At 32.8% G+C, this 16229-nt stretch overlaps 1 protein-coding gene across 2 annotated transcripts in view; it reads left to right on the top strand.

The window, feature by feature from the left end:
- The first annotated feature begins 256 nt into the window (after positions 1–256).
- LOC119839562 (furin-like protease 2) overlaps positions 257–16229 on the top strand; it is a 199137-nt gene continuing 183164 nt past the window's right edge. For both annotated transcript variants that reach the window (XM_038365908.1, XM_038365909.1), the window contains exon 1: positions 257–525. The gene's annotated coding sequence lies outside the window, so the exon portion shown is untranslated. The remainder of the gene's footprint in view (positions 526–16229) is intronic.

The following is a 16229-nucleotide window of genomic DNA, read 5'->3' as shown; positions in this document are numbered from 1 at the left end:
TAATTAAAATTTAGTTGACCGAAACATTTTATACACATATGTAACTGGGAATTTATTATTATCTTCTTCTTCTCTTTCTTGAGTGGCAGAAAAGCATTTGCAATAGACAATAAGAAATAACCCGACATTAACTTTTATTTACAAGAATTTAAAACCTTGTTCAAACATGACAACTTATTTTATAGCGTAATTCAAAATATTTAGATGCTAATGTTGGTACATGAAAGCGAAAGTGTTTTCCATGATCATGGTTGGCAGACTCAGTTGTCAGTTTAATCGACGGTGCTGTCAAAGTAGGCAGCTGTTTACGTTTTGTATCGTTATTTTGCGATCGTTTTGCTATATTTTATTGTTTTTAAATTAACTATTTTAATAAACGGTTTTGATAGTGAGATATAATTGTGATAATTCAAGATTTTTAAACCATGTCAGATGTCAAGAGGTGAAATAATTCTGTGTTTTGTGTTTTAACGTGTGAGTGACAGATATTATATTGTTTGGGATTTGGCGTGATAAACATAAACGGTGAGTAGATATTTCATGATTCGGTGGACGGTGTATAAAATAGTTCAGCTTAGTCATTAATCAGTCAATAAAATACCGAAGTTTCCAACGGGAATTTTTTTTTTATTTTTTTATGATAACATTTTTTTGCTGATAAGAACTCTAGGATGTTTGCAAGTTCCGCTGACTTGGTTGCATATTTGCAACGTTGAGTTAATGATTTAGGACTTGCGTAATGATAAAGTAACTGGCGCTAAGGTATTCGTAACGTTCCGTGGCGAGTTTTTGGTTGCGCACGCGCAGGAACATTCTGAAGCCGTATCTTTACTGGGCGAAAGTTGTTTGCTCTTGATATCCAGGAAGTAACAGTACCGGAATTATTTAATAAACTTATAAAATTTCTATTATTTAGTACCATTCCTTACAATATTAATATATTTAAACCATATCAAATCAATTTATACAGATATGGACATAAAAATAATTTCGAAGTGTTTATAATTAATTTTATATTTTAAAGCAATTAAAATATAAAATTTAAAATCATTATTTGATTTTGAGAATTTTATTTATTCCTCAAAGAACTGTAATGTGTAGTTTTAAATAGGTGAAGATTTTCCTCATTTTACTTCTAATGCAAATCTTTCATACATTGAAAATGTATATATTATTAAAATATATTGGACATCTTTTTTCTATTTTTTTATTTCACAACTAGATTTGACCTATGGTCACTGGACTTTAATGGGATAAAATTTTATTTAATTGTTTATTGAATTAAGCAGACTTATGAATACCCTAATTGCTGGAAACATTCAATTTATCATCCTGGTCTAGCTGCAATTATAGATAATAACAGGAATGGCACCCAATGTCTACACCTACCATATTAACTCAAGGAGGCATATTCCCACAACTCTACACAACATTTGGTTATTACCAAAGACTGTAGACCAATTGCAGTTTATAGTTATAAGAATAATTTAAATATCAAAATTTTGTTCTGGTTGTGTGTTTCCCAATCACATGTAGGAGAGGTCTTTCCCATTTGCAATTTTAATAAACTTTGTGCCACCTTTTTTGTAATGAAATAGTCTATTCCTTCTGTATTATTTACATGAAAATTTAAACTGCAAATGTCAAATGTTTTTTTAAAACAATAATATGTTTATAATTGCAAGGAAACAACATACAATTTAAATGTGCGAATGAAAGTGGTTATAGAAAGTGAAAGTAGGATTTCTTTTTCGTCTTTATGTAACTTTTGTCTGAAAGTATAATGAAAAAGGCAATGTGGTCTTCTAACCTGTTTGTAAATTTGTATATTCATAAGCATAATTATTATTCAAGTTAGTGGGTCATTTGTGGCCATTGAAGCTACTAATGTTATTAGTTAAATATCTTTCCTAGAACCAAATAAAGGGTCCATGATCATATCATATAATGTATAGATAGTGTCTGGAAACTAGGTGTGTTTTTTTGTATATGATTTTATTTTTCATGTTTTACAATTTGGATTCGTCATTCAGCTTATGAATAAGTAATTGATATTTAAATTGGTTTGGTGGTAAATAAGTGCACTAAGTAATGTCTATACATTAAAAAATTTTAGAATTGTATTGAATGGCACCTTCATAATCCATTACATTCCATATATGAGGATCTTAGGCATTATAATTTTCTTGGTCCCAGTATGTAACATTTATTTAGTGTAAAATTGTTCATTACCTTATTTTTTTTATGTAATGTTTGAGCTAACAATAAATGTATTTTCACACTTAGAACTCTATATTGAATACTGTGATGAATAAAACTTGAAAACAGGAAATTGATTGGAACTTGTTAAACTAGTTTAGTAAGTGTTATCTTATTATACAATCCGCTATGCACTCATAGAACATTTGAATGGTAACAGAAAGATGTTTTAAGTAGATAACTAACAGTCACTTTCACTATTACAGTGGAATTTATTAGACCTTAACGTTAATTCAATGCTTCTATTTATTACAAACTGCAAATTTGATTTAAGCAATTCGTAATATTGCTAAAATCAAATTTGCTTAGATCAGGTACAAAATTAAGTGATACATATTTATTTAGAAAATTTTGATAATTAGATTAGTTATAAAACCTATTAAGCAGCACACTGTATTGCATATTAATATGATGTGCTTGTTTATATAAAATACTAGCTGCACCCGGCAAACGCTGTTCTGCCTTACTCTTATCGTTTAGTGGTATGAAAAATAGATGTTAGCCGATTCTCAGACCTACCCAATATGCTTACCAAATTTCAGAGGAATCGGTCAAGCCGTTTCGGAGGAGTATGGCAACGAAAACTGTGACACGAGAATTTTATATATATAGACTAGCTGCACCCGGCAAACGCTGTTCTGCCTTACTCTTATCATTTAGGGGTATGATAAATAGATGTTGGCCGATTCTCATAGATACCGGATAAGCACAAAAAATTTCATCAAAATCGGTCAAGCCGTTTCGGAGGAGTATGGCAACGAAAACTGTGACACGAGAATTTTATATATATAGATTTATCAGAAAAATTAAGAAGATTCACTTGCATATTCTTTTTATTTTTTTATGCCATAGTCGGCAATGGAGCTGGTGAGACGCCTGATAGTAAGCGCTTCCACCGGCCATGAACATTCGGAGAGGCATAAGGTCCATTGCAGACCTTACGCCTCTACAAATGGATTGCCTTTAAATTGAGAAGGGATTAAGAAAGGATTGTCGAGAGGAATAAAGGAAAGGACTGGGAAGGGTAAGGAAAAGGATATGGACCTCCCGTAGGGGAAAAGACCGAAAGAAACACAGCAGAATGCTATTTCACGACGGTCTTCTGTGGGTACTTCTCTGGTCTAGTGTGGTACTTCTCTGGTGCGAGCTGGCCCAATTTGTGCCGAAGCATGCTCGACTACCACATACGACATCACATTGCTCTGAATTGAAAAGTACGAAATATATTTAATATCATCAGGAAAATCATTTAAAAATTTGGCATGACATGGCAGTCAGTAATCTTAATATGGATGATTGCTTAACACAAGTTGTTTGATATACATTCACTTACTTCAATACTGTGTTAATTAAAAAAAAATGAAATGATGTAACTAAAATAAACTTATTGTGTTCATATGTAACTATGATTTGATTGCTTTAATTCACCAATCAAACACAAAGCAAACCATCTCCTTATCAATTGTGTGATAATAAAACATCTAATGGATAATTGTATGAATTGTTATGTGAATCATAATGTTTAAATATGCTAACACAAAGCATACTGTTAACTTTCTGAGAATTAAAAAAATATACTTATCTATGTACAATGTTTTTGAAAATTTTTCATTAACAGTTAGTGAAATAGCTTGCGAAGAAATAAACCTCAAGAGCGAAGTTTTGCAATGTATTCTACAGAGAGCTTAATGTTACGCAGTTTCAGAGTTTCCCAGGAGGAACTACTCTGCGATCAATTTTCGAGTCGGTAAATCTCTGCTTTGGAAAAAGTTTTTACCGAGGTCATTTCCACGTTAGTCTCGGCAGTGATTGGCGCAGAAATGCGTTATGTGTTCTGCGTAATCTGTATTACATAAAGAACCTCGAACTTTCCACGTCACTGCACCTTGATACCGCAAAGTTTGTCGACAAACGGCCCGCAGGCGTCATCGTGACTTCGTTGAATACTGAATGTTGCCTGGAATCACATATATCATCGTGTTTAATGAACGAGAACAGATTAAGGGTCTTAAACGATTGATTCTAAAAGCTAATGGCCCAGTATGTTTTAACGGTTGCGCAATTTAATATGTTATTCAATGTTATAATGTTTCAAAGACATTGTGTACACTTGGATTATAATGTACGTCAAATGCCGTAGTGCGGAGTATTTAGTTTAAATGAATTTGAGTTTTCGCAGTTAACCCGTGACCTAACGTGAACTTGACCAATTTTCATAATTAAGCCCGACCGGCTTTGGTTCAGTTTCTACATGAGCTGTTTTATTGACCATGACCCGGCAGAGAGTCACTTTAAACCATAACGATTATTTAACTCGCTATTAGCCTTGCGTTCGTTGAATATTTTAGCAAAATATTTCATGAAAATAATTTCAGTGCTAAGTAATTGCTGCTTTTTGATTCATGTTTTTAAGATAATAATTTCGTAAAACGAGGAAATATTTGAATATTTATCTACTTGCTTCTAACCTTATACGACAATTTAAAAGGAACATATCCGCCCAAATTACTAATCTAGTAATGAACTATAATTAAATACAAGGAAAGCGAAATTTAATTTTAAGTAATTGAGACCTTCTAAGTGTCTTATCATTTATTAAAATTAAAAGACGGATGTAGGTTTAATGATAAAATTGTAAGTGAATGGACAACCTTCACTCATTTGGACAATAGCACGACCTAATAAAAATACCTATTACCTACCAATCAAGGTTTATGCTTTTACGGTCTTTAACCTTTTCTAGGTTGGTAATATCGTTTTTAAAATGTTTGTTGAAATAAATTGATACATTACTGTATAGACTGGAATTATAGAAACGTTCCAATAAGTATTAATAGACTTATAATAATGATACGCCTCTAGCGAGGGACTTCCTCCCTATAGATATAGTTTCTTTCGATTAATATACGAAATAAGAAATAATTTATTTTCCAATAAACAATATCATAAATAGTAGATAGTAAATACCAACCTACTACCTACATAAAATTTGATCAAAATAAAAAAAAAAAAAACTTAGTCATTATGTTTATCCGACGAAATCACTGTCTTGCGTTTAGTGGTTGTTTTATGCGAAACGATTAAATAATTATGTCGTCATATTTAGTTTATTGCTGTGGACGCGACTGTCCCGGCCATAATTACCGGCAGTTTTCATGTCGGTCCGATTTACGGCCCTTTCTGACGTCACGGGCTCGCGAGATGCGTCATAAAAAATATTGGTCACGATCTGAGCCTATTGTCAGACGATAAGACGATAAATAAAATTGGATACGTTTTGGAGATAGCTCGCAGTTTTCTTTTATTGTGATTAGGTTATAATTATAGACAAGGTTTTTATGGATCGTTTTGTGGGATTATGCTTTTGTTTGTGGGTATTTATTATAATAGTTATGTTTCTTCGCGAATATAATTATGATTAGTGAGGGACGATAGACACTTGTCACGTTCATAATCAACCGTGGTAATTAGGTACTTACACAAATGGTGTACCTACATGCAAGTATGAGTACGGTAGAGGTACCCAGTGTCTCTAAGTCGATTAAATCCTATTACCTATGTTAACACTGTAATCGTATTAGTAGATGCACTGCAGAACTAGATTCTTCTATTTTGATGTTAATTCTAAGGTTTGAACTTCTACATTGTCGCGAAAAAACCTTCTGATTTTTTGCCTTTTTCAGTCCGTCATTAAGACTATCGATTTTAATACCGCAATTAAACGTTTTTCCGACAGTTGGTTATAAAATGCGAAAGATTCTTACTTTATTCGATTGCTAGATAATTACTTTATACAGAAAAGGTTTTTTGTTACATACCAATAATAGTATTTACATATAATAAACACGTATGTGTTGTTCAGTACATTGGTACTTCATTCATGGCCACACAAAAACCAATTCCCCAATAAGCACTACGAGGTAATTTATTATGAAAATTTAATACAACGAATTGGGAATTATTTCGGTAGGTACTTACTATAATTCGTAGAATGAGCTCGCGTGATATACAAGCGATGTTTCATTACGTTCGATTGAAAATGTAATAGCTATCTATTTCGTAACATACTTACTTCATTAATGCATGATTACAGTATTAGGATGCTCTAGCCCACCGCCCATTTATTATTCTATTTAAATCGAATATTGTTGTCGTATTTCGTTGTGGTTTTATTTACGGAGAAACTAAATTATTTGTAGGCACATACGCACATTTTTGATTATTGGTAAATACTGACAAACTATGATAACACACACAACGTGTATTTGTACGCATTGTGGGAGTGATTGAAAATGGTTTTTCAATTATTTATAACACAGTTAATTAAACGGTTCATCCGCCAAAAAATCATTAAAACAATTTGGAATTTACTCAAAAATAACAGTCGGTATATTTCTATTGTTTGTTTTTTTTATACTGGACCTTTGCTTTTGCATGTCAATTGTAAAATATAATATAAAATTTATTCTATTTGGATTTTCGCCATTACAGTTCTACGTGCCTTGACCTTGCCGTTGATAATGCGCTACAAACTAGTACGCTCACACTGGAATGTTACTTGCATATGAAAATGAAATGTAAATACTTACAGAGTGCTTGCAACATTTAGAATAATTTTAGAGATTCTCAGCGAGTGGGCCAGGTCACAGTACCTCTACAAATATGACCCCTATGTAACTCTGAGCTTAGTATGCAATCTTGGCTGTATTGTTCTTAAAATAATTTAACTATTTGTGTCTGACATGGTTGACATTGTTGTCGTATTGTACGATTAATGCATTATCTGCTCTATCTAAGCTCGTCGTAACTTTATACACATATTGCTTTGTTTAAGACTTTATGTAAATCGCCTTAGATACTGTACATACATCAGCAAATGTGCTAATCGTTATATGCTGTACATGCTTTTATCCCTTTATAGGATTAAGGGCAGTTGTAAATATTATAACGAGTACTAGAAATTTTTTGTAGATTTTCCTTTTAGGGTAAGTAGGTGACTGGCTAGTAGATTGCTAGTCTGAGGCGTGTTGGTTAGAACCCGTTCTCAAATGGACGTTGTAGCAGTTTAAACATTTAAAAAAACCATTTATGGGTTTATATAAGAATATATAGAAATATATATGCCAAGGATTATGCTTTAAAAATATAAATAATACGTATAAAATATGCAATGTGGCGTTTAACAAAAAAACACTTCTGTTGTGTCTTGCATACAATAAATGTCCCGTTCACAAGACGTGACTATAATCAGTCTATTTTTGCGCGACTAGACCAGTGCGTAATTCAGCAGAAAACGCTAAAAGTGCAATTTGTACGCCTGTCACAACTGCTCGCGACCTCCACGTGAGGTCACGAATTAAATAGTGAATTATTGTATTGCTTTAAAGATTTCCGCGTTTTATGACCGTAATTCTTGTCTATTTTTTTCTATGTACATATTTAATATGTTAGTTTTTGCGGGAACTAGCTTTTCGCCCCGCGGTTTTGCCCGCGGATTATTTTTATTATAAAGAAATTTCGCACGGGAATAACGTGTTTTATCGCGGTAAAAAGTACTTAATTTAGTGATATAACAGAGATGCTCTAGCGTCCTAGCTATCTGTCAATTTAAATATCCTATCCTAAAATTGTTACAGTGTGACGTGAAAGGATAACAAATAAACACATTTTTGTATTTATAATATTATTAGTAAGGAAGTCAGGATGGCGTGATGGTTTAAGGTACTGAATGCGGTTGTCTTATTATTTGTTTTGTTTGAACCGAAATTATCCGTAGTTTTATATTATTTTTCCTCCACACGTTTTAAAAATAACACGTTACACGACCCGGCTCGGACAGTAGGTACTTGGTGACCCTGACTAATGAGCCAGAAAATGTTGGTTCCATTTTAGAAAATATTGTGTTATGAATATCGCACCCACTTTGGTGTCGGGATGTTTATATCTAGTAGGGCATTCGTGTCTATGTAATTACGAGTAAAAATGTTAAAGTTACGGATAAGAAGTTTTTTCATAATCACTTAAATGTCGAGGCGGTGTGCACACGGCGATGAAATGATCAAGATTGCTTGTTTTTTATTTTGTTAGCGATAACATGGTTACTCAGTTAAGTAGGGGCATAAATACGTTGTCTTTATTTGAAAGATGAAAGTCACTTTCATTGTCAATAATTTCAATGTCTCTCAAATCATGTTTATACAAAGGCCTTGTAAAGTCTGTTATCTGTTAATAAAGTATCTCTGTTCTATTGTTTCTTTGAAAATCTTTTAATCTGTTGCAACCGCTTTTATAATAACGACGGAACTGAGCGAAAAAATAAGCCTGAGCCCATTAAATACGCGCTTGCCTTTTTTATTTCTGAATTACAGTGTCTCTTGTTTTTAACGTTATTTTTATATTTAAAAATCTAAAGTTGAATTTATGATTACCGTGTATTACACAAAGCTCACATATATCAATTTACACGTTAAGCAATGCACGCGCTTTGAGAACGATTTTGTTCGCATAAATACAGTATCACATTTGCAGTTACCACATTAAATTATCTCGAATTTCATATGAGATGTCGCAAGAGTCGCAGCATATTACTTTTCATGCGGCGTAAGAAATATTTTATGATTTTGCAATGGTATATAATGTGTCTATGAGAATATCAGCCTGCTAAAAGTCTGAATACATTGCCACTAACTACATTAAATGAATAATTGCCACGACCTCAATTAAGTCATGCAAATGTTTCTCATTATACCTACTACGACAATAATGAAGCCCAGAGATGCTAAAGGTATGATGGAATAGTTATGTTACGAAAACACACTAAATATGAAGAGCGACGTAAAGTTCAAGGAAATTATTACTATTTAAATGCAAAAGCATAAATTTACACTGAGAAGATATTTTGGCGAATTGATGTCTATTTCATATTTAAGTAAATTAAGATTGTATAATTTATGTGCACAATATTTGAGGGTAATCATATTCTACCACAGTAATCTTATACTTTAAATAAAATATCGTAGATGTTGCAGATATAATAGAAATGTATTTAAGGTTGAATTAAGTGAGTATTAATCATATCCATTAATGTCTTAAAATTATTAATACGCGATAAAAATGGGTAGCTGATGTATTTTTTTTTCAAATTTATATGTATTGAAACGTTAAAGTTACGGTGCTATAAATTCTTTATACATAATAATTAAAAACAGTCTCGAATACTGCAGTTAGCAACGTGATTGTATCTCCACCATAACCTGGTTAACTGCGACCCGATAGGCCTCATTTTGTTTGCCACTAATTGGTCTATAAACACTTATCTAGAACATTCCATTCCTATTTCATTGCTACTCAGAGCCAAATGGGGACAAAACAATTCAATAGTTATAGACCTATAACTGCTGTCGAACTGCGTCTATTTGACTTTAATACAGGGAAAATTGTACAAATACGCCGATGAAAAAAAACATACATAATTTGATGTTCCTCAGCCAGGCGGATGCAATATAAGAATTGCATCGAAATTGGTTCGCCTCCTTTATGACGTTACTGTACGTATATTGTTATTATTTTGAACAAAATATAACGGAGATAGCGGCGCGAATGACCCCAGAAACTAGAGCGGAGCGTTGAAACATATCATAAATTGTACAATATAAGGTTTCCCCGCAGCTAGTTGCCTTTTCGAGTGAACTTCCTTACAGCCGGGGAATATGTTCTCTTTGTTTTGTTGTGTTTGTGAGTTAGCGACGGCAAATTGTAGGATTACACAACTTCTAAGTTGCACGGTCAACATTGCCGTGGAATCTTCTCAGAAAACGGATTTGCGAGCGCCCTTTTGTTTTTTGATTAGCGGAATGTTTATTTTAGAAATGTGGGCGAAACAAGGCGCTAACAATCTAATTTGAATATCGTTTTGTTTATGTTATAAATTAGCCAGTTTGCGTTGTTTTCCACAGGAGTATAAACTTTCAAATCGCTGTCAGCGTGGAATGTTGCCTTGTAATGGGGCACTTGTTTGCGAAGTCGTTTTTTTAAAACAATATTTCAGATGTTTGTCGCAAAGTGGTGATTTACGTGTGTTTCCTTTTACCGTTTGGCTACCCGCTTTGCACTTCCTTCTGATGGCGCCGTGTAAATAAGCTGCCGGCAGTTTGTTTGCCAGTCTAAAGGTTCTAAATTGTGCGGGAAAAACTAACCGGTGACTGCTTTAGCGAGGTCATACGTTCTTAAATATTTATAGAGGCGTATCAGAAATAGTTTAATGCTAGACACTCGAATTGATTGCAACATTTTGTATTTGAAATTTGAGATATAGGTATACAATGTTGCTACATGCTGGTTATGGATATTACAGAAATAACGTTACGAGATTTATACGAAATACCTATTCGTATATATGTATAGTTAGTATTATATATATTAACAACAACACATTCATATCATTTATATAGTTTCTCTTTGTCACAAGTCATTTGATTTTCAGTGAAGCTATAATTGTTTAATTTGAAAAATTACCCATAATTTTGATTCATTTACCACCATTTATTTAAGTATTTAAAGAAGCAAATATTATAGTTTCTACCGCAAAACGGAAAAAGACAAAATCCGAAATTAACTTCAACAAAAACTTCCACTACCTACCTCATTAAAATATAATTACTCACAGTAATTATGCTGAATAAAGCGACATTCCTATCATTACAAGATTGGAAAGCGACGTCGATGGAATTAGTAATTTACGAATAATTTCACAGAACCCTATCGCTATTACGGTTAGTTTAAAAAGGTTTTGTTACGGCGCGTAATAAGTAAATACTCTTTACCCTTCATCGATATTTGAAGCATCGCCCCGAAATCTATTGAGTAAACTTTTTCACAGATAATAAAGGAACAGCGCTTAATACCCTCGAGCCGTAACAGGGTACAATAGTGTTCAGTAAACCACGAAATCGGGAAGTTTATCTCGTTACCTTTGTGTACCTTAAAATTTTCCTCGTGTCTTGTTCGATGAGTTTCACCTTTTCTTTTCTCAGCGGTTTTCAGCGTCGATCCTGTTCACGCTGCGCCGTTTAAGTGCTAATAAACATAAGTATGATCTACGTAAGACCAGATGGTACATTTAGTTCAAATTCTTTATGATGTTCATTGAATCCGGTGCTTTGATCTTTTATTAATGTAAATATTTCCAAATTTCGCTTTCATGGAATTTATTATAGACTCGATTTTGTGCTAGTTAAATATAATTAAATATGTACGAATATTAATATTTGAAACGGTTAAAGGTTAGAAATGTCAACATAATTCAAAATAATGTATGCAGCAAGAAATATTATTATGAAAACAACCCAGTACCCATACCAGTAATTAGTGTTAGAAAATGTATTTACTGTTTAAGTATGTGTAGGTATAAATAATTTTAAATAAAAGAGCGCATTAGCCGCCTTAGCCAGTACATTTTGTTTTGGATTAACGCCAGAAATATTTATGAAAAGTATTATATTTCTTTTCCTTAGTAAGTTTTAAGTCTTAGGTGCATGCACATGTGTACACAATAAGTAATAAATCATATAATATTGTTTGAAAAATGTACACACACATAGATACATATTATGATACATAAAACTAGTTCTGTCAAAGTATTAAGTAATTGTTAAATGAAATTATATGCCGATACGTACCGCAGTGTTGGTTAGAAATTCAAACTCGTTGCCGGAAGCAATAGCTACCTTTGTTTCCCTGAATTTATACTATATACGGTCGTGGAACGCGGCGGGAATTCCTTGCTTTAATCCTGTTCAACAATTTCTGCCATAAATTGTTTTATTGTGAACACGCATAATTTAAATTGATTTTCGGCTCCGTTTAATATTACAGCAGCCAGTTAGTTGCCCGGGCGTCGGTTTGTTTGCGATGTGGAAATGTTGTTGTTTCTTTCTAGAAATTCCAATGATATGAATCTTTAGGCAGATGTCGATTTGTTGTAATATGTATGGATACATGAATATATAGATGTTATAATGTAGGTATTATTTAGTCTTTCAAAAGTAATGTATAATTTACTGATTTCGTAAATTATACATTACTTTTGAAAGAGATCAAAATTAAGGTTAATTTTACCATCTGTTCGTCCCGGCTTCGCCCGTGGTACACACAGTGAAATTTCAGCTCTCCAGTGGTGAAATGATTTTTGAAATCGGTCTAGTAGTTTTTGCGTGAAAACCTTACAAACATATAACAATACAAATGATTCCTCTTTATAATATTAGTTTAGACAAGCTTACATTTGGGCGTCCCAAAGAAAACCATAAATAGTTGTGTGTTATGTTTCACTGAAGCGAGTATTGTTAGTGTATTTTACTGAAGTCTCAAAATTGAACAGTATCGAAATTAATTATTCACTGCCCAGACTATTGGTGTGTGTTTCTTTTACTATCTATATTGATAGCTATAGGCTAGATAGTGGCACGTGTGAGTGGCACCGTTGCCGTTATTTTGTAGAAACAATGTATATAGCTAACTTCCCGCGGCTCCGGCCTAGTGGTCAGGAGAATTCCCATGGAAATAAGGTGTGTGTTGTCTAATGCCTAAATAAAACCTATGATACTATCTACCCTCCTTACTATCTACAGATACAAAAATAATAATATGCAATCGCTCCGTTGTTACGAGACACACTGTGGGTGGGGTTTTTAATTTTTTTTTTAAGTGGGTATATCTTACTTAGATACCCACGGCCTCTCGGGCAACTACTGAGCAACTACAGAGTTTGTTGCCGGCTGTTCTCTGTAGAAACTGCCTTCCGAACCGGTGGTAAATGTTTAAACTATGCTATAACGATTCAAAAGTGCATTCAGAAGTCTTATTGAATGTGAATATGAATTCTTATTCTATAAGAAGTCTTATTGAATGATTAAATGTTTGAGTTTGAGTTTGAGTACTGCTCACAGTGTCCAAGTCAAATAAATCGTTGTTTTGTACACTCCGGCTCGAATTGCAAATGAATATACCGCACGTCAGAAGCAAGAGCAATGATTTAGTGTTAATGTAGGAGTGTATCATTAAATATGCATTAGCAGCTAAATTATAGCCGCCCATGAATTTGATCACAGTCAAAATGTAGGGAAATGATTCCTATAATTTAAATATAACTAAATTATAAAATATAGCCCGGGATTATTGGTTAATTTATTTACTATGTGGATGAGACTTAATGTTCACGTCGAAATAAAAAGATTGAGTTGTTATATACATTGATCGTAGAAATTTTTAAGTTTATAATATTACTTAGTAGCATATACAAAAAAATCTCAAGTCATATATTTTACTATAAATTCTTTGCATTCTACTTAACCCGACCTCGATAAAAAGGAAATGTAATCGACTGTACATTAAAGTTTCAATAGTAATAGAACTAACTTAACACGATAACACGCAAGGTAGAAGTGTAAGTAGCTAGTGCTTAGGTATTAACTTCAACTAAGCCGTGTACTTTCATACCTATAGGTATTGCCATGAAATGTTGTATATAGCCTTTCATGAAACCGATACAATGTATTCAATGACATGGTCTTTTCAACTTTTAATCCCGAATTCTATTAACGGTTTAGAAAATCCTGTATGTATTACCATATAAGTGTTGTATGCGTAGATATAGCCTTTTATGTAACCGTTACCAATATGTTGTAAGTTGAAAAGACCATATTGTTGTAAGTTGAAAAGGCTATATTGGATAATATGGTCTTTCAATTTACAAAGAATTCCTGTATTTTTTTTTTTATATTGGGAGGGAGAGGTTGGTCTTTAAACCTTTATTAGATAGATATGTATTATAGATAACTGTTAAAGTATAGATTTTGTAAGAATAGAATTAATGGTTCGAAAATTTATAAATTAAATTCTAAAATATATATAATTGGAATCTCGGAATCGGCTCCAACGATTTTCATGAAATTTAGTATATAGGGGATTTCGGGGGCGATAAATCGATCTAGCTAGGAATCTCTTTTAGAAAATATCATATTCGTGTTTTATCGACTTAAACTTACTTTTTTAACAAATAGGAGGCGTTTGAGTAGTCCCAATTTATTATGACTCTTCCTGACATCTATTGGCGAATAATAATCCTATAAATGCGAAAGTTTGTGAGGATGGATGCATATGTATGTGTGCGTCTGTTACTCTTTCTTGAAATGAAATTTGCTTTGTCGATAGCTGGAAAACTGAAATAACACATAGGCACTTTTTATACCGATATTCCTACGGGATACGGACTTACGCGGTTTCAACCGCGGGTCACAGCTGGTAATTATTATATGTATTGATTTTTCAGATAAAATTAATCCATACATCTCATCAGACCGATATTGTTTGTTGTGTGTCCATAGCGGTGTATACTCATACATTTTACACTAATAATAATTGACACGAGTTACACATTCAGTGTTGTATTGCGTCCGTAAATGTTGTATGTTTGTTGATTGTGGGCCGAAAATAAACACGTTCATGTATACAGGGTGTTGTGTAATGGCTATTTAAAACTCCGCGATGTATTTGTTGAATGTCGGCGGTGCACGTGACGGCGGTTCACGTGAATGCCGCTGTGTGCTTTGATGTTGGTGTTTTAGTTTGTAGGATGTAGGGCATCTATAGAATGTTAAACTGTCTGTTATATAAAAAGTGTATCGTATAGGCATTGATTGCTAAATATATTTTGGGCGATGGAGAAATTTAACCCCATGTATATAAAAATATCTGTTGTTTTTACGTTTTTTTTTAAAGTGATCGTTTTCTACACTTAATTTTATAAAGAGGAACTTTTGTATTATTGTAACGTTTTCACCATTGCACCGATTTCAAATATTTTTTCACCTTCAGAAAGCTACAACTTCACTGAGTAACAGGTTATATATGTACCACGGGCGAAGTCAAGCTGAATAGCTAATCGTGAATAAAAAAGGCTTTTTGAAATACAATAAGATAAGCGGTGTTTTTAACAAATTTCGCACAATTAGCACGAATACAGGTTTTTCACACGTCGTAACTCGTGAGTGAAATAATAAATAGGAATTGAGTCTATTCAGAAAATTTCTTTTGTAACGATAAAATCTTAAGTAAATGATTGCCGTTCATGAAGCGAGACGTAGCAATAACTCTTACATATAGTTGCTTGAACGTGTTTATATTGTGTATATTTCACTGGCTATGAGTTATGTATAAAGGAATTGTTGAATAAACTAGATAGATAGATAGATAGATTAGACGTTTATTAAAAGAACACATAAAATACACGACAATAAAAATATAAAAACAATTAAACAAAGAAAAAATGAACACAGACAGGAAAAAACAGGACGGAGACAAGTGTGCACTGTGTTCTTAAAAAGGGTCTTGGCTCAGCATAAATGTCAGAGTCAATGGGACCCTGACGCTGATATTCTGCCAACGCCACTTGAGGGCAGAAGAATTAGATACTAAAAATAATTAAATAAATAAATTGAAGATACTTTTAGCGCTGCGCCATAATACTATACTTTTAACATGTAGGTTTATAATCATGAAATTATTATTTACCTATAACCGTTAGGTTGTATCCGCTATTAGGATCCGTTTTATTGAACATATTTACATATAACATATAGATAGTTGTACATTAATGTACTGAGGTATCTTAATAGATTTTTTCTTAATTGTAATTTAATTGATTTATAAGTAGACAGATTGTTGTTAACGATCGGAAATCCCCAGATCTGAACGTATTTAATATACATTTATGCTCGACGTATTTATCTTTTATAATTAAAACTGGTAAGAAATATGTATGTGAATGAGATAAGTAATGCAAGTGAAAATAAATATAATTGTTTTTTATGGTAAGGTCTTTCATTGAAACAAATTCAGCAAAAACTCTTTTGAAAGGCACTGGAATCACATTATCAGAATTTCTCACGAAGAATAGGCATGAAATTTTTATG

The sequence above is a fragment of the Zerene cesonia genome, chromosome 4 (genome assembly GCF_012273895.1).
Source record: "Zerene cesonia ecotype Mississippi chromosome 4, Zerene_cesonia_1.1, whole genome shotgun sequence".
NCBI lineage: Eukaryota > Metazoa > Arthropoda > Insecta > Lepidoptera > Pieridae > Zerene > Zerene cesonia.
The sequence above is the reverse complement of the archived record's forward strand: the minus strand, read 5'-3'. Positions and strand labels throughout refer to the sequence as shown.